Source organism: Scyliorhinus torazame, chromosome 27 (genome assembly GCF_047496885.1).
Source record: "Scyliorhinus torazame isolate Kashiwa2021f chromosome 27, sScyTor2.1, whole genome shotgun sequence".
Lineage (NCBI taxonomy): Eukaryota > Metazoa > Chordata > Chondrichthyes > Carcharhiniformes > Scyliorhinidae > Scyliorhinus > Scyliorhinus torazame.
In genome coordinates this window covers 31,027,706-31,052,712 of record NC_092733.1, presented here as the reverse complement: position 1 = coordinate 31,052,712, position 25,007 = coordinate 31,027,706, and the positions used below count along the sequence as shown (strand labels likewise).

The 25,007-nt window shown below is 51.5% G+C and overlaps 1 long non-coding RNA gene across 1 annotated transcript in view; it reads right to left on the bottom strand.

Moving 5' to 3' along the window:
- The window catches only part of LOC140403401 (uncharacterized), a 37,141-nt gene extending 23,810 nt beyond the window's left edge, over window positions 1-13,331 (bottom strand). The window contains exon 1 of the long non-coding RNA XR_011938301.1: window positions 12,568-13,331. This is a non-coding gene — a long non-coding RNA (uncharacterized lncRNA). The remainder of the gene's footprint in view (window positions 1-12,567) is intronic.
- Window positions 13,332-25,007: the final 11,676 nt, after the last annotated feature.

The following is a 25,007-nucleotide window of genomic DNA, read 5'->3' as shown; positions in this document are numbered from 1 at the left end:
CTGGACACGGATGGAAAAAAGAGAGGAAAGTGGCCGGATTGTGGTGGATCCTCTAGAGCAGCGGCCAGGAAGGCAGGCACAAAGCAAGATGGCGTCGGAAGGAGGCAGTTTAATATGGGGCCCTGACCAACAAGAGTTCCTGCGGCGTTGCGTGGAAGAACTCAAAAAGGAGATGAAGAAGGAGCTGTTGGCCCCGATATTACAAGCGATTGAGGGGCTAAAGGAGGAGCAAAAGACCCAGGAACAGGAGCTTCGGGTCATGAAGGCAAAGGCTGCTGAGAATGAGGACGACATACAGGGCCTGGTGGTGAAAACGGAGATGCACGAGGCACAACACAAAAGGTGTGTGGAAAGGCTGGAGGTGCTGGAGAATAATGCGAGGAGGAAGAATTTAAGGATTCTTGGTCTTCCCGAAGGTGTAGAAGGGGCGGACGTCAGGGCATATGTGAGCACGATGCTGCACTCGTTAATGGGATCGGAGGCCCCGACGGGTCCGCTGGAGGTGGAGGGAGCCTATCGAGTTATGGCGCGAAGACCGAGGGCTGGAGAAATTCCTCGAGCCATAGTGGTGAGATTTCTCCGATATAAGGACAGAGAGATGGTCCTTAGATGGGCAAAGAAAACTCGGAGCAGTAGGTGGGAGAACGCGGTGATCCGCGTATATCAAGATTGGAGTGCGGAGGTGGCGAGAAGGAGGGCAAGCTTTAATCGGGCCAAGGCGGTGCTGCACAAACGGAAGATTAAATTTGGAATGCTGCAACCGGCAAGACTGTGGGTCACACATCAAGGGAAACACCACTACTTCGAAACGACAGATGAGGCGTGGACATTTATTGTCGAGGAGAAACTGGAGTGAGCGGGCCATAAAAAGAACGTTTGAGACAAAGTGGGGGGGGTGAATATGTGGGATGAAGGGGGGGAAAAGAGGGAAGAGATGACTTCCCAAGTTGTTAATCCTGCGACCCTGTAACTTTTCTCTCTTCCCCATGTCGTGGGGGAGGGGGGGAGGGAGGATGAGGAGCTGAGGGCGCCGGCCATTGGGGGCGGGGCCAAAAGGGAAGCGAGGGCTTTGTTCACGCGCTATGGTAATCACGGCGGGAACAGGGAAGCAGGAAGGAGGGGGCCTCGCACAGTGTGAGCCGAGGTCACGGGGGGAAGCCGAGGTCGGCCAGTGTTTGCTGACTTCTGGGAGCAACATGGGGGGTGCAATTACGCTAGTTTGGGATCTAGCGGGGGGGGGGGTTAACTGGGTTGCTGCTGCTGGGGAGAAGGGGGAGCTGGTATGGGGGGGGTGGTCGGGGCGGCGGGGCGCCGCTTGGGGGAGATACGGCTACGTGGGAACCGGGTGAGGAGCTGGATTGAAAAAGGAGATGGCTAGTCGTCAAGGGGGGGGGGGGGGGGGGGGGGGAAGAGCCCCCCAACCCGGTTGATCACGTGGAATGTGAGAGGGCTGTACGGGCCGATTAAGAGGGCACGGGTACTCGCACACCTAAAGAAACTTAAGGCAGATGTGGTTATGCTTCAGGAGACGCATCTGAAGCTGATAGACCAGGTCAGACTACGCAAAGGATGGGTGGGGCAGGTGTTTCATTCGGGGCTAGACGCAAAAAACAGGGGGGTGGCCATACTAGTGGGGAAGCGGGTGATGTTTGAGGCAAAGACTATAGTGGCGGATAGTGGGGACAGATACGTGATGATGAGTGGCAAATTGCAAGGGGAGGCGGTGGTATTAGTGAACGTGTATGCCCCGAACTGGGATGATGCCAACTTTATGAGGCGTATGTTAGGACGAATCCCGGACCTAGAAGTGGGGAAGTTGGTAATGGGTGGAGATTTTAATACGGTGCTGGACCCAGGGCTGGACAGATCGAGGTCCAGGACCGGAAGGAGGCCGGCTGCAGCTAGGGTGCTTAAGGACTTTATGGAGCAGATGGGAGGAGTAGACCCCTGGAGATTTAGTAGACCTAGGAGTAAGGAGTTTTCGTTTTTCTCCTATGTCCACAAAGTTTATTCACGAATAGATTTTTTTGTTTTGGGCAGGGCACTGATCCCAAAGGTGACGGGGACGGAGTACACGGCTATAGCCATTTCGGATCATGCACCACACTGGGTGGACCTGGAGATAGGGGAAGAAAAACAACAGCGTCCACCCTGGAGAATGGACATGGGATTATTGGCAGATGAGGGTGTGTGTTTAAGGGTGAGGGGGTGTATTGAAAGGTACTTGGAACTCAATGATAATGGGGAGGTACAGGTGGGAGTGGTCTGGGTGGCGCTGAAGGCAGTGGTTAGAGGGGAGCTGATATCTATTAGGGCACATAAAGGAAAGCAGGAGGGTAGGGAAAGGGAGTGGTTGTTGAAAGAACTTCTGAGGGTGGACAGACAATATGCTGAGGCACCGGAGGAGGGACTGTACAGGGAAAGGCAAAGGCTACATGTAGAATTTGACTTGTTGACTACGGGTAATGCAGAGGCACAATGGAGGAAGGCACAGGGTGTACAGTACGAATACGGGGAGAAGGCGAGCAGGTTGCTGGCCCACCAACTGAGGAAAAGGGGAGCAGCGAGGGAGATAGGGGGGGTGAGAGATGAGGAGGGAGAGATGGAGCGGGGAGCGGAGAGAGTGAATGGAGTGTTCAAGGCATTTTACGAAAGATTATATGAAGCTCAGCCCCCGGATGGGAAGGAGAGAATGATGTGCTTTCTGGATCAGCTGGAATTTCCTAAGGTGGAGGAGCAGGAGAGGGTGGGACTGGGAGCACAGATTGAGACAGAGGAAGTGGTGAAAGGGATTGGGAGCATGCAGGCGGGGAAGGCCCCGGGACCAGACGGATTCCCAGTTGAATTCTATAGGAAATATATGGACTTGCTGGCCCCGCTACTGATGAGAACCTTTAATGAGGCGAGGGAAAGGGGGCAGCTGCCCCCGACTATGTCAGAGGCAACGATATCGCTCCTCCTAAAGAAGGAAAAAGACCCGCTGCAATGCGGGTCCTACAGGCCCATTTCCCTCCTGAATGTGGACGCTAAGATTCTGGCCAAGGTAATGGCAATGAGGATAGAGGATTGTGTCCCGGGGGTGGTACATGAGGACCAAACTGGGTTTGTGAAGGGGAGACAGCTGAATACAAATATACGGAGGCTGCTAGGGGTAATGATGATGCCCCCACCAGAGGGGGAAGCGGAGATAGTGGTGGCGATGGATGCCGAGAAAGCATTTGATAGAGTGGAGTGGGATTATTTGTGGGAGGTGCTGAGGAGATTCGGTTTTGGGGATGGGTATAGCAGGTGGGTACAGTTGCTGTATAGGGCCCCGATGGCGAGCGTGGTCACGAATGGACGGGGGTCTGACTATTTTCGGCTCCATAGAGGGACGAGGCAGGGATGTCCTCTGTCCCCGTTATTGTTTGCACTGGCGATTGAACCCCTGGCCATAGCATTGAGGGGTTCCAGGAAGTGGAGGGGAGTACTCAGGGGGGGAGAAGAACACCGGGTATCTCTGTATGCGGATGATTTGTTGCTATATGTGGCGGACCCGGCGGAGGGGATGCCAGAGATAATGCGGATACTTGGGGAGTTTGGGGAGTTTTCAGGGTATAAACTGAACATGGGGAAAAGTGAGTTGTTTGTGGTGCATCCAGGGGAGCAGAGCAGAGAGATAGAGGATTTGCCGTTGAGGAAGGTAACAAGGGACTTCCGGTACTTGGGGATCCAGATAGCCAAGAATTGGGGTACATTACACAGGCTTAATTTAACGCGGTTGGTGGAACAGATGGAGGAGGACTTTAAGAGATGGGACATGGTGTCCCTGTCATTGGCAGGTAGGGTGCAGGCAGTTAAAATGGTGGTCCTCCCGAGATTCCTTTTTGTGTTTCAGTGCCTCCCGGTGGTGATCACAAAGGCTTTTTTCAAAAGAATCGAGAAGAGTATTATGAGTTTTGTGTGGGCTGGGAAGACCCCGAGAGTGAGGAGGGGATTCTTGCAGCGTAGTAGGGACAGGGGGGGGCTGGCACTACCGAGCCTAAGTGAGTACTACTGGGCCGCCAATGTTTCAATGGTGTGTAAGTGGATGGGAGAAGGGGAGGGAGCGGCGTGGAAGAGATTGGAGAGGGCGTCCTGCAGGGGGACTAGCCTACAAGCAATGGTGACGGCGCCGTTGCCGTTCTCACCAAAGAAATACACAAGCCCGGTGGTGGTGGCTACATTGAAAATTTGGGGGCAGTGGAGACGGCATAGGGGAAGGACGGGAGCTTCGGTGCGGTCCCCGATAAGAAACAATCATAGGTTTGTTCCGGGGAGAATGGATGGGGGATTTGGAGCATGGCAAAGAGCTGGGGTAGTACAACTGAGAGATCTGTTTGTAGATGGGACGTTTGCGAGTCTGAGAGCGCTGACTGAAAAATATGGGTTGCCCCAAGGGAATGCATTTCGGTAAATGCAATTGAGGGCTTTCGCGAGGCAACAGGTGATGGAATTCCCGCAGCTCCCGATGCAGGAGGTGCAGGATAGAGTGATCTCAGAGACATGGGTGGGGGATGGTAAGGTGTCGGACATATACAGGGAAATGAGTGACGAGGGGGAGATCATGGTGGATGAGCTGAAAGGGAAATGGGAAGAGGAACTGGGGGAGGAGATTGAGGAGGGGCTGTGGGCTGATGCCCTACGTAGGGTAAACTCATCGTCCTCGTGTGCCAGGCTAAGCCTGATACAATTTAAGGTGTTACACAGGGCGCATATGACTGGAGCACGGCTTAGTAAATTTTTTTGGGTAGAGGATAGGTGTGCGAGATGCTCGAGAGGCCCAGCGAATCACACCCACATGTTCTGGTCATGCCCGGCGCTCCAGGGGTTCTGGGTGGGGGTGGCAAAGGTGCTTTCGAAGGTGGTGGGGGTCCGGGTCGAACCAAGCTGGGGGTTGGCTATATTTGGGGTTGCAGAAGAGCCGGGAGTGCAGGAGGCGAGAGAGGCTGACGTGTTGGCCTTTGCGTCCCTAGTAGCCCGGCGCAGGATATTGTTAATGTGGAAGGAAGCCAAACCCCCGGGTGTGGAGACCTGGGTAAACGACATGGCAGGGTTTATAAAGTTAGAACGGATTAAGTTCGTGTTAAGGGGTTCACCAGGCGGTGGCAACCGTTCGTCGATTACCTCACAGAAAGATAGAGGGAATGGAAAAGAAGTAGACAACAGCAGCAACCCAGGGGGGAGGGGGGGGGGAAGGGGGAGGAATCGGACGGACTCTCAGGGATGTTATTTTATATGTATAGGTATTTGTTATAGGTAATTGTATATTGGATTGTTGGATTGTATTTTTGGAGAGTATTTATTTTGGACAAGGCAGTTGCCATTCAGTTTTGCTCTTGTTTTTGTTTATATATTATTTATTTATTTGTTTAAAACTGGCCACTGTTATTTATATTGCTTTATTGTTGTGTAAAAGAAACACTACGTACTGTTATGTTTGGCCAAAAATCTTGAATAAAATATATACTTTTTAAAAAAAGTATTGGTGGCTTATGGAAAATGCTGGGAAGACAGACTGGGCAAAACAGGATAAGCCAGTGGGTTTATTGAAGTGGGAAAAAAACCACTGTCCCAGCGGAAGAGGTGCCACAGAGTTTACAAACTGTTCAGAGCCTGGTGGATAAGCAGATATCAGAACTTTTTAAGGATTTTATTTGTGAGGGCAAAGTTTACTCATGTGCAGGATGGAGTAGATAAGGAGATTAAGATCTTACGTGATACTGGAGCAAGTCAGTCTTTAATGGTCAGAGATAAGGAGATATGATTTGATTTGGTTTGGTTTATTATTGTCACATGTATTGGTATACAGTGAAAAGTGTTGTTTCTTGCATGCTGTACAGACAATGCATACCGTACATAGGGAAGGAAGGAGAGGCTGCAGAATATAATGTTACAGTTATAGCAAGGTGTAGAGAAAAGATCAACTTAATACGAGGTAGGTCCATTCAAAAGTCTGATGGCAGTAGGGAAGAAGCTGTTCTTGAGTCGGTTGGTACGTGACCTCAAACTTTGGGATCTTTTTCCTAACGGAAGAAGGTGGAAGAGAGAATGTCCGGGGTGCGTGGGGTCCTTAATTATGCTGGCTGCCTTTCCGAGGCAGCGGGAATTATAGATAGAGTCAATGGATGGGAGGCTGGTTTGCGTGATGGACTGGGCTACCTTTTGTAGTTTCCTGCGGTCTTGGGAAGAGCAGGCTCCATACCAAGCTGTGATACAACCAGAAAGAATGCTTTCTATGGTGCATCTGTAGATGTTCGTGAGGGTCGTAGCTGACATGCCAAATTTCCTCAGTCTTCTGAGAAAGTAGAGTCGTTGGTGGGCTTTCTTAACTATAGTGTCGGCATGGGGGGACCAAGACAGGCTGTTGGTGATCTGTACACCTAAAAACTTGAAGCTCTCGACCCTTTCTACTTCGTTCCCATTGATGTAGACAGGGGCAAGTTCTCCACTACGCTTCCTGAAGTCAATGACAATCTCCTTCATTTTGTTGACATTGGGGGAGAGATTATTGTCGTCGCACCAGTTCACCAGATTCTCTGTCTCATTCCTATACTCTGTCTCGTCATAGTTCGAAATCCGACCCACTAATATCATAGATATCATAGAATTTACGGTGCAGAAGGAGGCCATTCGGCCCATCGAGTCTGCACCGGCTCTTGGAAAGAGCACCCTACCCAAGGTCCACACCTTCACCCTATCCCCATAACCCAGTAACCCCACCCAACACTAAGGGCAATTTTGGACACTAAGGGCAATTTATCATGGCCAATCCACCTAACCTGCACATCTTTGGGCTGTGGGAGGAAACCGGAGCACCCGGAGGAAACCCACGCACACACGGGGAGGATGTGAAGACTCCGCACAGACAGTGACCCAAGCCGGAATCGAACCTGGGACCCTGGAGCTGTGAAGCAATTGTGCTATCCACAATGCTACCGTGCTGCCCTACGGTGGTGTCATCAGCAAATTTGAAGATCGAGTTGGAGGGGAATTTGGCCACAGTCATAGGTGTATAAGGAGTATAGTAGGGGCCTGAGGACACAGCCTTGTGGGGCACCGGTGTTGAGGATGATCGTGGAGGAGATGTTGTTGCCTATCCTTACTGATTGTGGTCTGTGGGTTAGAAAGTTCAGGATCCAGTCGCAGAGGGAGGAGCCGAGGCCAAGGCCACGGAGTTTGGAGATGAGTTTCGCAGGAACGATGGTGTTGAAGGCTGAGCTGCAGTCGATAAATCGGAGTCTGACATGGGTGTCTTTGTTATCTAGGTGTTCCAGGGTAGAGTGCAGGGCCATGGAGACGGCGTCTGCTGTGGACCTGTTGCAGCGGTAGGCGAACTGTAGTGGATCAAGGCAATCTGGGAGGCTGGAGTTTATTTGTGACATGACTAATCTTTCAAAGCACTTCATGATGATGGATGTCAGAGCCTCTGGACGATAGTCATTAAGGCACGCTGCTTGGCTTTTTTTTGGTACAGGGATGATGGTCGTCTTCTTGAAGCAGATAGGGACCTCAGATTGTTGTAAAGAGAGGTTGAAGATGTCTGCGAATACCCCCGCCAGCTGATCCGTGCAAGACCTGAGTGCTCGTCCGGGTACCCCATCCGGGCCAGTGGCTTTCCGTGGGTTGACCTTCGAGAAGGCTGCTCTGACGTCTGCAGTGTTGATCTCTGATACAAGTTCATCCGAGGCTTCTGGGGTGGAGGGCTCGTTCACGCTGACCTCTTGCTCAAAGCGGGCATAGAATGTGTTGAGCTCATCAGGGAGGGGTGCGTTGGAGCCGATGACTTTACATGCCTTCATCTTGTAGCCCGTTATGTCTTGCAGACCTTGCCACAGAGGGCAGGGATCCGTGTGGCGAGCCTGGGACTCGAGCTTGGTCCGGTACTGTCTTTTGGCATCTTTGGTGGATTTCTTTAGATCATATCTGGCTTTCTTGTAGAGGTCAGGGTCGCCTGACTTGAACGCCTCAGACCGAGACTTCAGCAAGCAGTGGATATCCCTGTTCATCCAGGGTTTCCGCTTGGGAAACACGCGGATTTGCTTCTTTGGCACACAGTCTCCGACACACTTACTAATGAAGTCAGTTACTGTAGTGGCGTACTCGTTCAGGCTGGTCGCAGAGTTTTTAAATACTGACCAGTCCACTTACTCTAAGCAGTCCCGAAGGAGATCATCCCCTCAGTCCAACAATGCACGACTCTCTTTGACGGATTCTCCCGCTTCAGTTTTTGCTGATAAGCCGGGAGCAGCACAGCCTTGTGGTCAGGTTTGCAAAAGTGTGGTCGGGCGATAGAGCGGTCGGCATGTTTGATATTTGTGTAGCGGCAATCCGGGGTGTTTGGGCCTCTGGTGGAACAGGTGACGTGTTGATGGTAACTTAGTAGTACGGTCCCCAGCTACAATGAACAAGGCCTGTGAGCGATTTTCACATTCGCATGGGGTGGGATGTAAACTGCCGTCAGGATGACGGAGCTGAACTCCCGCGGAAGGTAGAAGGGGCGGCATTTTAGCGTCAGGTATTCCAGGTCCGGGGAGCAGAAACGCGCCAGTGTCGCCACATCTCGGCACCAGGAGGTGTTGATTAGGAGGCGGACCCCACATCCCCTAGCCTTGCCACAGGCCGCCGAACAGTCCATTCGGTGGATTGAGAAGCCCTCTGGTTGTAGGGCACAGTCCGGGTGAAGCAGGAGTGAGCCATGTCTCCGTGAAGCAGAGCACACAGCAGGCCCTTAGTTCTCTTTGAAAAGTGAGTCTGGCTTGTTTTCTAGAGATTGGACATTATCTCGGAGTAAGCTGGGCAGAGGAGCTTTGGGGCCGCGTTGTTTCGCTCTCACCTGTAGGCCTGCACGTTTTCCACGCTTCCTGGAGTGACGGCTTCTTTTCGAGCCTGGGGGACGGTGAGAGTATGCGGTGTTAAGGGAATAGTTGTGTCCAATGAGGTTATTCACTCTGGTCGGTGTGTGGATGGAGGATTTGTTGCCTTGCTTGCGGTTCCTGCGTCGGTAGGTGGGTCTGCGCGGTCGAGCGTTCCGGGGTGCTGTCGGGCTGCGGTGTGGAAGGCACATTGTTGGAAAAGGTGGCAATATGTGGGATTGGTGGTGAGTGTAGTAGAGTGCCACTATATAAGGTAAGGTTAGAGAATCCAATGAAAAGCAGTGAAGTGGTAGTAAGAATGATAGAAGAAATACCATTGCCAGAGATACAATCTATCCTGGGGAATGCTATAGCTGGATCACAGCTCGGAGTGCAAACTACTGTAGTTGAACAGCCAGTGGAAAGTCAAAACAACAGAGATGCAGCAAGCAGTATATCCGGGAGTGTTTCCTGATTTTTGTGTAACCTGGTCACAAAGCCAGAGGCTGAGAAAAGAGGAAGAGAACTTGGAGTGCCAATAGGGAGGCTGAGATTGAATTGTCAGAAACCATGTTTGATCAGGTTGTTAGACAAGACAACGAGTAGGTGGTAGATGAATTGTTAGGAACCATGTTTGATCAAATGGGTAGTACAGCAACAGAGCACGCGGTGGATGAAGCAGATGTCTTTAGTTCAAGCAAGTTAGTGGCATTACAACAGAGATTCAGAGATAAAGAAGTTATATCAGAAAGCATATACGGAAATGAAATTTGAGTGTACACTGGAATGTTCTAACATTAGAAATACTGTATTAATGAAAAAATGGAGACATTTACATATTCAAGCGGATGAGAAATGGTAGAAGTTCATCAAGTGGTATTATTTTTATTGGCTGGTCCGCATAAGGATGTAGTTGAATTTTGCTGTACATGTCACACATAGAACATACAGTGCAGAAGGAGGCCATTCGGCCCATCGAGTCTCCACCGACCCACTTAAGCCCTCACTTCCACTCTATCCCCATAACCCAATAACCCTATCTAAACTTTTTGGCCACTGAGGGCAATTTATCATGGCCAATCCACCTAACCTGCATGTCTTTGGACTGTGGGAGGAAACCGGAGCACCTGGAGGAAACCCACGCAGACACGGGGAGAACGTGCAGACTCCGCACAGACAGTGACCCAGCGGGGAATCGAATCTGGGACCCTGGAGCTGTGAAGCCACAGTGCTATCCACTTGTGCTACCATGCTGCCCTAGAAGCTAACATTCGGCTAACAGGGAAACCTCAAGCGGTTATGAAACCAGCACTTTCAATACTCATTCCAGCATTCGTGGAACCATTAAAAGCAAGATATAGTGGGCCTGATCAGATTGAAAGGAAACTGAGTGAGGTGAATCATTTGGTAAGAACGCCAGACAGAAGGAAGTGTGTCAAGTTATTTTGATGGAGAAGGAAAGGAGGAAGTGTTGGTTGTTGTAACTCAGGGAGAAGAGATAAATGCAGATCAATTCTGAACTCGACATTCCTCAAATTAAATTGAACAATGAGGCAGCATTCAAAAATTGGGATAACTTATTGAGTTACCTTCCGGAGGAATATCAAAATGACCTGAGTCATTACAGAGTTGTGTGGGGGGAATAACTTGGGACGCACAAATGTAAGCAAGCAGGATGCAGCTGTTGGAAATGATGTTCCCATCAAACAACAATTTTAAAACATTGAAACTGAGATTGATAGATGTGTGTTTTGGCAAGGGTGGCAAGGATTATTAAACCATGGCAGAACAGTCAGAATCTAACGGAATGGCGGCTCGAGGGGCTGAATGGCCTCCTCCTGTTCCTGTGAAGAGTGGCGGTCGCTTGCCCCAGAGCCGGCGGCCACTGACAGTGACTGGAGGTGAACAGCGAGGGGGCACTGGCACACATGGCCCTCGCTAGGCACACCTCTGGCTCCCCCACTGGCCTAGTTTTCCAAATAAATCCTTTCCCAAGGCAAACAGGGAAAGCCGTGCACGAGCCGACAACTCGAATGGTTGGGGAGCCGCGGCCGATTCCGATGACTAATTCATCTGTCTCTTAAGTTTATCACTCAGGCAGTCTGCTGTGCCCTTAAAGGGGCAACGCACAGCAACCCGGATCCGACCCTCCAAAAAGCAAATCAACCCAAGAGTAGATCTTGTAGTCTTTGCAGCGAATTAAATGTTTCTTGGGAGGTGCAGTCACCGGCGGAGCGCAGGAAATGCGGCGGCTAATTTGTGCACAGCAAGATCCCGCAGGCAGAAGGTGTAATAATGAACCTGTTTCAGTGATTTTGGTTGAGGGATAAATATTGGCCAGGGCGTCAGGGAGAACTCCCCTCCTCTTCTTTGTAGTTGGGCCAGGGGGTTTATCAGACCCCACCCGAGAGGGTAGACAGGGGCCTGGGTTTAACGTCCCACCTGAACGAGGCTGCAGATGACTCGAGTGCCAGCGTTGGCCCCCACCTCGGGCTCACGTCGCTGGAGCCAGTCTTGAACCCTGTGACCGCCGACGACTGAAGGAGCTGAGGCAAACCAACCACTGAACCGCAGTTGCTTTTAGAGGTAGAGCACGTTGCATAGAAGTGTGGCAAGTACATTTGTTTCATGTGGCATTCCCCACCCCCCCCCCCGGGTCAGCCCTCATGAGAGACGTTAGGTGCTGTGTGTGCCACACCGGGTCGGGGGGACACAGCGACTGTAGAGGGGGTGGGGAGGGGAGGGGAAGGGGGGGCAGACAGGTCCCCTGTGCTGGCTTTGTACACAGAGAGCCTGGAGCCTGAGGCCAGCCGCAAACTTGTTATTTCCTGTGAAGGAGGCAGAAGCGAAGGTACATTTAGTCACTGCACACAAGCACGGTAATGTTTAATCGAGACACAGAGAAAGATAAACACCAATTCTGTTTCTAGACCTACGCTTGGAAAGTTCCCCTTGCCAGTTAGGTTGGGGGGGGGGGTTTGCAAATGTCAGTCCAGAGACGCCGACAGGTGACATCATGCTTTTGGCTGTTCCTGTCCTGTGTCGATCCAGCCTCTCTTGTATCCGAGGGGCTCGCCCAACTCACTGAGGTTGGGCATTATAAAAGAAAATCCTGTTCAGTCTTAAGGACAGAGATTGCAGTTTTGAGTCTTGCTTTAGACAACTCACCCGGACGGTGGGCCACTCCCAGAAGTGGTCCGAGGGCCTTTACATTCAGGGGCACACCCCGTAAATAATCTTTTAAAAAGTCGCCAAGGTGGCGGGGCGGTTGGCACTGCTGCCTCGCGGCGCCGAGGTCCCGGGTTCGATCCCGGCCGTGGGTCACTGTCCGTGTGGAGTTTCCACATCCTCCCCGTGTCTGCGTGGGTCTCACCCCCACAACCCAAAACAATGTCCAGGGTAGGTGGATTGGGCACGCTAAATTGCCCCTTAATTGCGGTAAAAAATAATTGGGTACTCTAAATTTAAGAAGTGGTCGCCACAGTCCCAGATGACCATAGGCTGCTTTCCCTGTGTGTGTGTGAGAGAGAGAGAGGGGGTGGGGGAGGGAGCTGACTGGTGCTGATTGGCGGAGGGCAAGGATTGAGAAGGGGTTATTCAAACATAATGGCAGCAATTCGGCACCAGGAACCCTGCGCGCCGCCGAAGGGGTGGATTTATTTACGTGAAAAGACAAGAATTGATTATAACTCACCCACTTAGTGCCTGTAACATAAAACCCCTTCTCAGTTCCTGGCTTACTTCACCTGGCCGAGCGGCTGACAACTTCCCGCCAGATGGGCTGGAGGATCCTCCCTTGGAAGGACCGGATATCCTGAAATCAGATTATCTGCTGACTATAGCGTTGCTTTGTGGAGTTCTGATGGGCTTTGCTTGCTCACTTGTCGGGCGTTTGCGACGTCCGGTATTTGCCAAAGGTGCCGTCGATTGATTTTGGTGGAATTGATAACTTGAGATGTGCAGTCTGGGTGGTTTAGGGGCTGGTTTAGCACAGGGCTAAATCGCTGGCTTTGAAAGCAGACCAAGGCAGGCCAGCAGCACGGTTCAATTCCTGTTCCAGCCTCCCCGAACAGGCGCCGGAATGTGGCGACTAGGGGCTTTTCACAGTAACTTCATTTGAAGCCTACTTGTGACAATAAGCGATTTTCATTTCATTTCACTTTAATTTCAAGTTTTTAAACTCGGGCAGCACGGTGGCGCAGCGGTTAGCACTGCTGCCTCACGGCGCCGAGGACCCGGGTTTGATCCCGGCCCCGGGTCACTGTCCGTGTGGAGTTTGCACATTCTCCCCGTGTCTGCGTGGGTCTCACCCCCACAACCCAAAGATGTTTAGGCGAGGGGGATTGGTCACACTAAATTGCCTCTGAAATGGGAAAATAATAATTGGGTAGTGTAACCTTTATTTTAAAAGGTCTGTAAACTTGGGTTTCCCCCCTCACAGCGGCTGCCAGAGAGGCAGGGCTTTTCCTGCATTTTGTGTTTTTATTCCAACAGATCAGGAATCTGGTGGAAGGTTTGGGGGAGGAAGGGGGGTAGGGGGCTTGGGGGGTTGGTGGGACTCTCCATCTCTACCCAAGCTTTCGGACATTTGTTCTCCTATCTCATTACGTGACGCAGTACCAATTATTGCCCCAGTTACGCACGCCAACCTGGACATGTTTTACGACATTGAAGGCGCTGTGCAAATGAAAATGGCTGTTGTTGCTGTGGTCTGCCCCGGCTCTTGGGCCTGACTCCCTTTTGGCACTAAACCTGCCTTCAGGTCTGTACAGAATGGAGCTCAGTCACTGGTATTGTGGTTGCCAATCAGTGTTCCACCGACTGCTCAGCACAAAGAATAGAAGCAATTACAGAGAGAGAGCTGGAGACCAACCTGCTTGCGGCAGGATCAGTGTCTGCTGGCAGCCTTTCCTCGTGTAAAAATGTGTCACTGCCTCCAAGTAAAGTTGTCCACTGGTAATGACCATCTGAGTCATGTAGGCCCCGTTCCAAATTCACTCCAGACTGTTTTGACAAAGTGACTTTGATGCAGCTGTAATCTTTGACGTCTCGGAGTTGATGGAGGGAGTAAGTAGCAGTTTGGGATTCAAGCTCCTGACCACTCAGTCCCAGTGCACACACTGGCATTTAACAACCATGAATGGCTTAGCTGTCAACCAATCCCGCAGACTCAACCAACCAATCGCACAGGTCTGACGGAGGTTCACCCACCTGAAGCGTTAATGGTTTCTCGCTCCACAGATGCCGACCTGAATATTTGTAACCTTTTCCGCTTCTATTTCACATTTCCTGCACCTGCAGCGGTTTGAGCTCGCCCCACACTCAACCAATCCTAGAACCAACCAACCAACCAGTCATCCCACCAGCCAATCCCTCCACCAACCAACCAATCCCAGAACCAACCAACCACTCCCAAAACCAACCAACCAACCATCCCATCCCAGACCAACCAACCAATCCCCCCACCAACCAACCAATCCCAGAACCAACCAACCAGCCATCCCACCAACCAATCTCTCCACCAACCAACCAGCCATCCCACCAACCAATCTCTCCACCAACCAACCATCCCACCAACCAATCCCTCCACCAACCAACCACTCCCAAAACCAACCAACCAACCATCCCATCCCAGGCCAACCAACCAATCCCCCCACCAACCAACCAATCCCAGAACCAACCAACCAGCCATCCCACCAACCAATCTCTCCACCAACCAACCAGCCATCCCACCAACCAATCTCTCCACCAACCAACCAGCCATCCCACCAACCAATCTCTCCACCAACCAACCAGCCATCCCACCAACCAATCCCTCCACCAACCAACCAATCCCCAAACCAACCAAACAGCCAATCCCGGCCAGCACACCAACCAACCGGTCAGTCCCGGCCCGCCCACCAATCAACCGGTCAGTCCCGGCCCGCCCACCAATCAACCGGTCAGTCCCGGCCCGCCCACCAATCAACCGGTCAGTCCCGGCCCGCCCACCAACCAACCGGTCAGTCCCGGCCCGCCCACCAACCAACCGGTCAGTCCCGGCCCGCCCACCAACCAACCGGTCAGGTAATCTCACAGCCAACCAATCGTTCAGCCCCACCGACAATTAACCAGACAACAAAGCTCAGTTCGTAATGTCTGAACCTCGAGAGAAGAACATTTATTTCCCTCAATAATCTCGGTCTCTGTTTTTCTGCGGCAGTCATCGCAGTCTCTCTCCCCCTCCCACCAGCCCAGGCCAATCACTCCAGACGGAAGAGTCTCCTTTCCATAGAGGCACCGAATTGTGAGTACCTAGTCCAGCCTGACACTCCCGGTGTCATACTGAGGGAGCACTGCACTGCCAGAGGTCCTATCTTTCAGATGACATGTTAAAGAGGGGTGGTCTGCCCTCTCAAGCGAGTGTAAAAGATCCCAGGGCACTATTTCAAAGAGCAAGGGAATTCTCCACAAGGTCCTGGCCAATGTCTAGGCCTCAGTCAACACTGACTCGTTGTCTGTGGGCGTGTGGCGTGTTGAAATTGGCTCCCGTGTTTCCTAGATTACAACAGTGACTCCACTTTAAACAACGATTTAAGGCTGGAACGCCTTTTGGAACATTGTAAGATTGTGAAAGACATTGCAAAATAGTAAGTAAAGTCGCCATAATCCCAGAGAGCCATGGGTTGCTATCCCCTTTGAGGGAGTGTAATGGACTCCCCACTCGCCTGGATGAGCGCAGCTCCCACAGCACTCAAGAAGCTCGACACCATCCAGGACAAGGCAGCCCCGCTTGATTGGCACCCCACCCACCACCTTAAACATTCACTCCCTCCACCACTGACGCACAGTGACAGCCGTGTGCACCATCCACAAGATGCACTGCAGCAACTCACCAAGGCTCCTCAGGCAGCACCTTCCAAACCCACGACCTCTTACCATCTGGAAGGGCCGTTGCTGGGAGGGACGAACATTTGCAAGAGGCAGACGTGAATCTCACTTGGCCAAAGGGATGGTCAAGGAGGCTGGTCAGGGGTTCGCGGGAGCCCCGCCCACTTTAGATTCACCCACTTCAAAAGGCAGCCAGTTGGTGGGCTCCGTCAACACAACCTCAGGGAAAAGGCAGGGGAGTCGGATTGAGAATGGAGCACAGTTGCAACACCCTCCACATCACCCTTCCCAAGCGGCAACACCATCCAATTGTCACACGTTACTGGGATCAAGGTAAACCAAATGAGGAAGTCTGAAGTTTTAAACAAAACCACGAAAAATACTCAGCCAGTCGGGCGGTGCCTGTGGAGAGGCAAAGAGAGTTGGGAAGGACCCCGAGATGGCAAGAGATGATTGTTACACAAATACAGGAGCCAAAAGAAATGAAGCAAAAAAGGAGTCTTTGATAGAGTGTCGGGCAGGAAAGATTGGTGCAAGGCACAACAGCAGCACGACACAAGGTGAACTAGGCCAGTTAGGAATAAACTCTCAGGATTTGTGTCCATGTGTTCAAGTCAGATGTAGTCACACCGCCAACAGGGGAACGACTGTCCTGTATCCCAGCCGAGGCTGCGTCTGTTCAGCAGAGACGGGTCAACAAGTGGGATTGTACTTTGCAGCATCGTTCCCAGCGAGAGGGTGCGCGCGTGGCGGACGCTTGAAATGAATGAAAATGAAAATCGCTTATTGTCACAAGCATTGTCACTGTGTGAGGTACCCTCAATAATGACGCTTAGAGATTAAACCGTAAAGGCTTTATTAGACTAATAACTATGCTAGAGCTAGAGACAAGAGCTGACTGCTACACAGACCATGAGGCAGCCCCTTATATACGGCTCCCGGATGGGCGGAGCCAGAGGCGGAGTCCCCAGGGTTCCAAGCCCAGTCTTAAAGGGGACATCACCTTACATGATGATAAGGCAGTAACCGTTCATCACACTGTGAAAAGCCCCTAGTCGCCACATGCCGGCACCTGTTCGGGGCTTGTACACTTGTGCACTCCCAATAGCCCATCACTCACTCCAGCCGCTGAGGTTCCCGTCAGCTCATCAGGACTTCCGACAGAACAGGATTCAGCAACAATGCCACCAATAGTCACGGTAGGCGGAACGGTAGCAGAGTGGTTAGCACTGTCGCTTCACAGCGCCAAGGTCCCAGGTTCGATTCCCGGCTGGGTCACCGTCTGAGCGGAGTCTTCACGTCCCCCCCCCCCCCCGTGCCTGCGTGGGTTTCCTCCCAGTCATAGAATCATAGAATTTACAGTGCAGAAGGAGGCCATTCAGCCCATCGAGTCTGCACCGGCTCTTGGAAAGAGCACCCTACCCAAGCTCACACCAGCCTATCCCCATAACCCAGTAACCCACTCAACCAACACTAAGGGCAATTTTGGACACTAAGGGCAATTAAGCACGGCCAATCCACCTAACCTGCACATCCTTGGACTGTGGGAGGAAACCGGAGCACCCGGAGGAAACCCACGCACACACGGGGAGAATGTGCAGACTCCGCACAGACCCAAGCCGGGAATCGAACCTGGGACCCTGGAGCTGTGAAGCAATTGTGCTAACCACTATGCTACCGTGCAGTCCAAAGATGTGCAGGTTAGATGGATTGGCCATGATAAATTGCCCTTAGTGTCCAAAGGGGTTGTGAGGGGTTGCTGGTTACGGGTACGGGGCGGAGGTGTGGGCTTAAGTAGGGTGCTCTTTCCAAGGGGCGGTGCAGGCTCGATGGGCCGAATGGCCTCCTTCTGCACTGTAAATTCTATGTCTATGTCGGGTCAAAATGCTTGACCAATGCCACTGCTCCGATGTGACTAGAGATCGCCTGGAACAAGCAGGAAAGAGAGAAAGAGTTAGAAAATGTACAAGAGAATGGAAGAGGGAAGGATGCAGGAGAATCTGAAGTGCAACGGGTCGGGAGGGGGGGGGAAACCAAAACGTTGGTGGGTTCCTCGAGTGAGTTTAAAAAAACATTTACTCAGGGGTTGTGGGCGTTGCTGGCTGGGCCGTCCCTAATTGCCCTCGAGTGTCTTGCTCGGCCATTTCAGACAGCAGTTTAAGAGTCACATTGCCGTGGCTCTGGGAGTCACATGTAGGCCAGGCCGGGTAAGGGTGGCAGATTTCCTTCCGGAGAGGGCATTAGTGAACCAGGTGGGTTGTCTAACATCAGTCTATGATTATTTCATTGTCACCATTACTGATACCAGCTTACATTCCAGATTTATGAATTCAATTTCATTCCCCCTCCGCTGCTGTTTTAGCATGCGAACCCATGTCACGGGAACACACAATGAACAAAAGGACGCGAGGATGTACGGATGACCAAAGGGACCTTGGGTACATGTCCGAAGATCCCAGAAGGCAGCAGGCCAGGTGGACATGGTGGTTAAGGCATAGGTGTCACGGTAGTCAAGAAGGCATACGGCATGCTTGCCTTCATTGGCCGGGGCATTGAGTATAAGAATTGGCAAGTCATGTTGCAGCTGTATAGAAACTTAGTTAGGCCACACTTGGGAGTATGGTGTTCAGTTCTGGTCGCCACACTACCAGAAGGATGTGGAGGCTTTGGAAAGGGTGCAGAAGAGATTTACCAGGATGTTGCCTGGTGTGGAGGGCATTAGCTATGAGGAGAGGTTGAATAAACTCGGTTTGTTCTCACTGGAATGACGGAGGTTGAGGAGCGACCTGATGGAGGTCTACAAAATTATGAGGGGCATGGACAGAGTGGATAGTCAGAGGCTTTTCCCCAGGGTAGAGGGGTCAGTTATGAGGGGGCATAGGTTTAAGGTGCGAGGGGCAAGGTTTAGAGTAGATGTACGAGGCAAGTTTTTTTGCACAGAGGGTAGTGGGTGCCTGGAACTCGCTGCCGGAGGAGGTGGTGGAAGCAGGGACGATAGTGATATTTAAGGGGCATCTTGACAAATACATGAATAGAATGGGAATAGAGGGATACGGACCCAGGAAGTGTAGAAGATTGTAGTTTAGTCGGGCAGCATGGTCGGTTTGTTCTTTTGTTCTTTGTTTGGTAGCACAGTGGGTAGCACTGTTGCTTCACAGCAGCAGGGTCCCAGGTTCGATTCCCCGCTGGGTCACTGTCTGTGTGGAGTCTGCACGTTCTCCCCGTGTCTGCGTGGGTTTCCGGTTTCCTCCCACAAATCCCGAAAGACGTGCTCGTTAGGTGAATTGGACATTCTGAATTCTCCCACTGTGTCCCCAAACAGGCACCGGAATGTGGTGACTAGGGGCTTTTCACAGTAACTTTGTTGCAGTGTTAATGTAAGCCTACTTATGACAATAAATGTTTATTATTATGGGATACAGAGCTGGAGAAGGGTCATTTAGACCAGAAACGTTAACTCTGCTTCTCTCTCTCCATTTTATCCAACATTTGATGTGCAGCACGGTGGCACAGTGCACTGTTGCCTCACAGCGTCAGGGACCCAGGTGCGTTTACGGCCTTTGGGGATTGTGTGTGCAGAGTCTGCACGTTCTCCCAGTGTCTGCGTGGGTGGGTGCTCGTTTCCTCCCACAGTTCAAAGATGTGCAGGTTAGGTGGATTGGCCATGCTAAATTGCCCCTTAGTGTCTGTGGTGAATGTATTACTGCTACCATTCACCATTGTATTGCATTACATTGTATGGTATTATACTCATGCCCTTGTGGGTTCCGCCTATGGCCCCGCCTCCTCGGGGGAGGTATATAGAGCTGCAGCCTGTAGGCGGCTCTCGCAGGCAGGCACAGATCTGGCTGATTAAAACAACTGTTCACTTCAACTCTTCGTCTCGTGTGAATTGATGATCGCATCAGTGTCCAAAAGGTTACATGGGGTTACGGGGATAGTGCGGGGGAGTGAACCGAGGGGAGGATGCTCTTTCAGAGGGTCGGGGCAGACTTGATGCGCCGAATGGCCTCCTTCTGCACCGTAGGGGCTCTGGGATTTTCTATTTTTATTTTCAGATTTCCATCATCCGCAGTATTTTGCTTTTACCCCCAGAGTATTAGCCTGCGCCTCTGGGTTCCTAGCCCAGTGATAGTTCACCTATGCCACATATCCCCTCAATTAGATTCCCAAAATCAAATAGCACTCTCAATTCTTCCACTGGGGTAGGAGTTGCTCAGAACTTTGCTCCATTGCTACTCCCCCACACAGACCCATGGCAGTGCAGTTGATTCTTAATCGCTCTCAAGCCAATTAGGGTTGGGCAGCAAATGCTGGCTTTGCCAACGAATCTCACGCTCCACGAAAAGACTTATAAACAAAATCTGCCACAGCTTTCCAAGTCATAGCATATCACCCACATCTGCGCCCTGGGGATTGCCGCCACGAGTCAATGAATCCGATCTCTCCCTCCCTTTCCCATTCCACGAGCCTTATAATCTTCCTCCTCCGCCAACATCTCGCTCCCATTTAAAATGCTGCCACTGTGTGGAGGGACGTTGCCTGCTCCTGTTCTCTAACCCCCTCCCCCCACACACTCCTTTTAATTGTCTCAAATTCCCACTGCTCCACTCTGGAACCGCTCCCTTGCTTCGAGGATAGAGCTGCCTTTCCAAATAGCGTTCCAAAGTGTTCAGGGATTTGTCATCCTGATGGAATTAAACAAAAGTTAATTCCTGTGGCACTGTTTGGCAGGAAACGCTGCCAGGAATTCACAGATCTGAAAAAAAAAAACACCCCATGCAAGATTCAAGGTTTCAATCTCTGACCATCGCCATTGCTGGTTTGTATCAGTGGCCCAATATTATCTCTGCTTTCTATTTTTAAAAAAAGGCTCAGTGTTATTCCTCGTTCATTACCCAATAGTGCAGCGATATCACCGGCTTGTAATTCACTGACCGCACATAAAGGAGCCTTGATTTCCATTTACTCCGCAGTGAGTGGCACAGTGGTTAGCACTGTGGCTTCACAGCTCCAGGGTCCCAGGTTCGATTCCGGCTTGGGTCACTGTCTGTGCGGAGTTTGCACTTTCTCCCCGTGTCTGCGTGGGTTTCCTCCGGGTGCCCCGGTTTCCTCCCGCAGCCCAAAGATGTGCAGGTTAGGTGTGGGTTGAGGTGGGGGTGCAGGCCGCGGTAAGGTGCCCCTTCAGAGGGTCAAGGCCGACACGATGGGCCAAAGAGCCTGCTGCACTGCAGGGAGTTGGTGTCCTCAGCACTTAATGATGCTGAGGAAGTGCCTCTTCCACATGTCGTTGGCCCTTGTTCCCCATATCGACCCACCGGCCCAGTATCCCACCTCCTCTCTGTGTGATATGCCGAAGGGCCATATCATAGATGGTGTGCAACCTCCAACCAGCAGGTGGTGGTACAGACGCACCATGCGATCTCTAGACGAAGGCCATGTGACCTGTGACTCCCATATAAGGGGAGACACATCCAGATATCTTCAGAAGAGGGTTGAGGAGGGTAATAAGATGTACATGTGAGTGGTCGGTGCTGGGTGATAGTTCCAGAGGAGTACTAAGCAGACTCCATGATAACGTGCTCTGTACCAGATTACTATCTTACCACACGAGACTGAATAAAGAATTCTGGTTTGGACAAGTCAAAGTGTTTGGGGAGTTCCTTCTTGACGTACAAAGGACCAAACACAACACCCTCCACCAACACCCCTTCCCCAGTCCATCCCTCCTCCCCCGCCCCTCCCCCTAGCTTCTGAGTCCCTCCACCCCACTCCAACACCTCGCTCCACCCGTGGTCCCTCACCCGCTGCCAGCTCAGGCACAGCATCACCCGAGAGGAGATAGCAGAGAGAGGGAAGCAGCTTCCCGATCGGGTGACTGAATCTAGGACCCCAGTGGAGCGTTGGGTCAATCGCCCTTGGCACTCGTCACGGAATCTGCTTTTAAAAAGGTTTTGCACTTTGTGTCCTTAAGCGGTGTCCACTCCTAGCAGGATAGCGGTCCGTTTAAACTCGCAAGCCCCTGTTATTTTGCCCAAGAGCCCGTGCGTGCGTGCGCGTGAAGGGAACTGAGATGGCCGACCGTGAGGGGCATCACAGTTAAATTCAGTTCTCTGGTGACGCCCACAAGGCACTTTCCGGCCTAGTCCGGGATGGTCAACACGATTCCCCCAGGCTCTGTCATTCCAGAATCCACTCTGCAGGAAAACGCCCACCAGGAATCGAGTGAATGACTTTGTGGCAGCAATCAAAGTGAAGGGAGAGAGAGAAAAATATTCACCTCACCACATCACAGTGCCATGACAGCTTGCTGACACTGAAATCAAAGTACACCCTGGTGTTTTACAACTTCCTCAAACTAGATTTCTAAGAAGAGATGGAGATGACGAAAGCAACTTTGGAAAGCTGGAGGCCAAGTTTTATAGGAATCATCGACTGCATCAAATTTCTGTAAAACCCACTTAGCTCCCCTCCCCCCCCCATCACACCAAACCAAAGGAGGAAATGCAAGGGCAGAGACTCAAAAGCTTGGCCAAAGAGGTTATAAAACGGAGTTATTGCCAGAATGAGAGTCATGCAGAGTAACATGGTCCTCAGCAACCATAAGAATAACCTTAGAATGGTTACAGGGCAAAACGAGGCCATTCGTCCCACAATATCCATGCCAGCTTGAGGCTAGGCAAGCTTAGGCAAACCACCCTTCCCTCACGGCCTTGCAAATTTTGTGCCTTTGGATGCTTATCCAAGTCCCTTTCGAAAGCTACGATTGGGTCTGCCTGCATCACACGCAACAGGCAGCGCGTTCCAGATCCTAATCACTCGCTGCGTTAAAGGCATTTTCCCTGATGACCCTCGCGGCTGCCTCGTTTGCCAACCGCGTTTTTCATGTTCATTCTCAGGCTGTGGGTGTCGGGACCACTCATTTCCCAACACCTCTCTCTTTCTCGCTGATTTATTCACCCTCTCGTGAGTCTTCACATCCTTCCCAGAACGGGACACAATACCCCAGTCAAGGATGCAACCAGGGGTTCGTGCAGGTTTCTCACGACGCTCTTGCCTGTGTGCTCTGTGCGCCTAATCATCGAGCCCGGGATCCTGTCGGCTTCATTAACCATTTTGCCGCCTTCAATGCTTCTACAGCAGCTGTGGAATTATACCCCTTATTTTTAAGGGGCAATTTTCCCCAATTAAGGGGCAGTTTAGCGCGGCCAATCCACCTCCCCTGCATGTCTTTGGGTTGTGGGGGTGAGACCCACGTAGTCACGGGGAGAATGGGCAAACTCCAGGCAATTGAGAATGTGGAAACTCCACACAAACAGTGACCCGGAGCGGGTCACAGTGCTTAGCAGCGCTGCTGCCTCACGGCTCCAGAGTCCCAGGTTCGATTCCGGCCTCGGGTGACTTGACTGTCTAGGGTCTGCATGTTCTCCCCCGTGTGTGCGTGGGTTTCCTCCGGGTGCTCCGGTTTCCGCCCACAGACCAAAAATGTGCAGGTTAGGTGAATTGGCCGTGATAAATTGCCCCTTAATGTCCAAAAGGTTAGGTGGGGTTACTGGGATAGGGTGGAGGCATTGGGTTAAATAGGGTGCTCTTCCCAAGGGCCGGTGCTGACTCGATGGGCTGAATGGCCTCCTTCTGCACTGCAGATTCTATGATTCCTTCCTCGGTGCTGTGAGGCAGCAGTGCTAACCACTGCGCCACCATGCCGTCCTTGCCCTTTATTTTCATATTGTCTCACCTGATTCGTCCCAACGAAATGAGTCATTTCACACATCTCTGCATTAAGTTCCATCTGCCACATGTCCCAACATTTTACCAGCAGATGTGTGCCCTCCTGAAGTCTGGCCCTCCTGAAGTCTATCTTCCCAGTTCACAATATTTCCAGATTCTGAGCGCTTTAACATCCCAGCCACGCAGTGTCAAGCACTAAATCCCAGGTTGCAGTACACTGGGGACTTGGCCATTGTGTGCTTCACACCAGTAGACACCCCATCCAAGTGATTAATGCTCCGTCCTTGCTCACACTCTCCATACAGGTCAGGAGTTCAAGGGCAACTTCTAATCTGTGCTGAGTCAGGCATCGACCTCAGCACCGTTTGGACAAGGGGAGGAGAGGAAGAGGATGCCTTTGCCCCCGTCATGTGAGGGGCGACCATCTGTTGACCCCGTTTTTAACCATTTCAGTGTGAATTGCATTTTCCAGCAAATTCACCCCCACTGCAGAGGAGATGATATAGAGGTGGGAGAGCTGATAGTATCAGCAGGAGCCCTGGATAATTGGGTCACCAGGAATCAGTTGGGTCGAAAGGCCCATTCTAATGTTGCAAACGGACAAATTAGCCCCTCAAACCCGTTCCACTGTTTGACAAGATGCAATTTAATAAACCGTGGAAATCATTTCATTTCATTAAGAAATGTTTTTGTTCTAGACATCCAAATGAACAAAAATATTAGTCATTCAATGTTTCCAGCACAGGGCTTCGCTGAGCGATCATTCAGATATCCAAGGTTCCCAGAAAGGGGAAGAAATATAAGCTACAACTTGTTCACTCATATGCCAATTTCTCAAAAGCCAAGGGAGTTGGGCAAAGGGCTCCCAATCTGTTTTGTCCCTTCCTCCCACGGAGTGATACCAGAAAGGGTGGCACAGTGGTTAAGCTAGCACTGCTGCCTCACAGCAACAGGGACCCCGGTTCGATTCCCGGCCTCGGGTGACTGCGGGTTTCCTCCGGGTGCTCCGGTTTCCTCCCACTGTCCAAAGATGTGCAGGTTCGGTGGATTGGCCGTGCCCCCTTAAGTGTCCAAGGCTGTGCAGGTTAGGTGACAGGGTTACGGGGATAGGGAGGGGTGCCTGGGTAGTGCTCTTTCGGAAAGCTGGTGCAGACTCGATGGGCCGAATGGCCTCCTTCTGCACTGTAGGAATTCCATGAATCAGAGAATGAACACATGCAATAATAACAGAAAATGCGGGATAGGGGGTGTTAACGGTGACATTAAGGACTGAAGGTGGTATAAAAGATAAGGGCTAATAGGAGAACTAAAGATCAGTGCTCAGTGGAAGCAAACTGAAAAACAAGGGACCGATGGCCCTGTGGGGGAGGGGTGGGGTTGTATTGGGGTAAACCAAGGGAGTCAAAAACGGGGTACATCTTCAGCCCTTAATGTCACCATTAACTTTGTCATGCGCCCACAACATCTTTGTCAATCGCTCCTTAGCTCGGATATATTTCCTGGCCCTTTCATTCGGATCACCCCCCTCCTCTC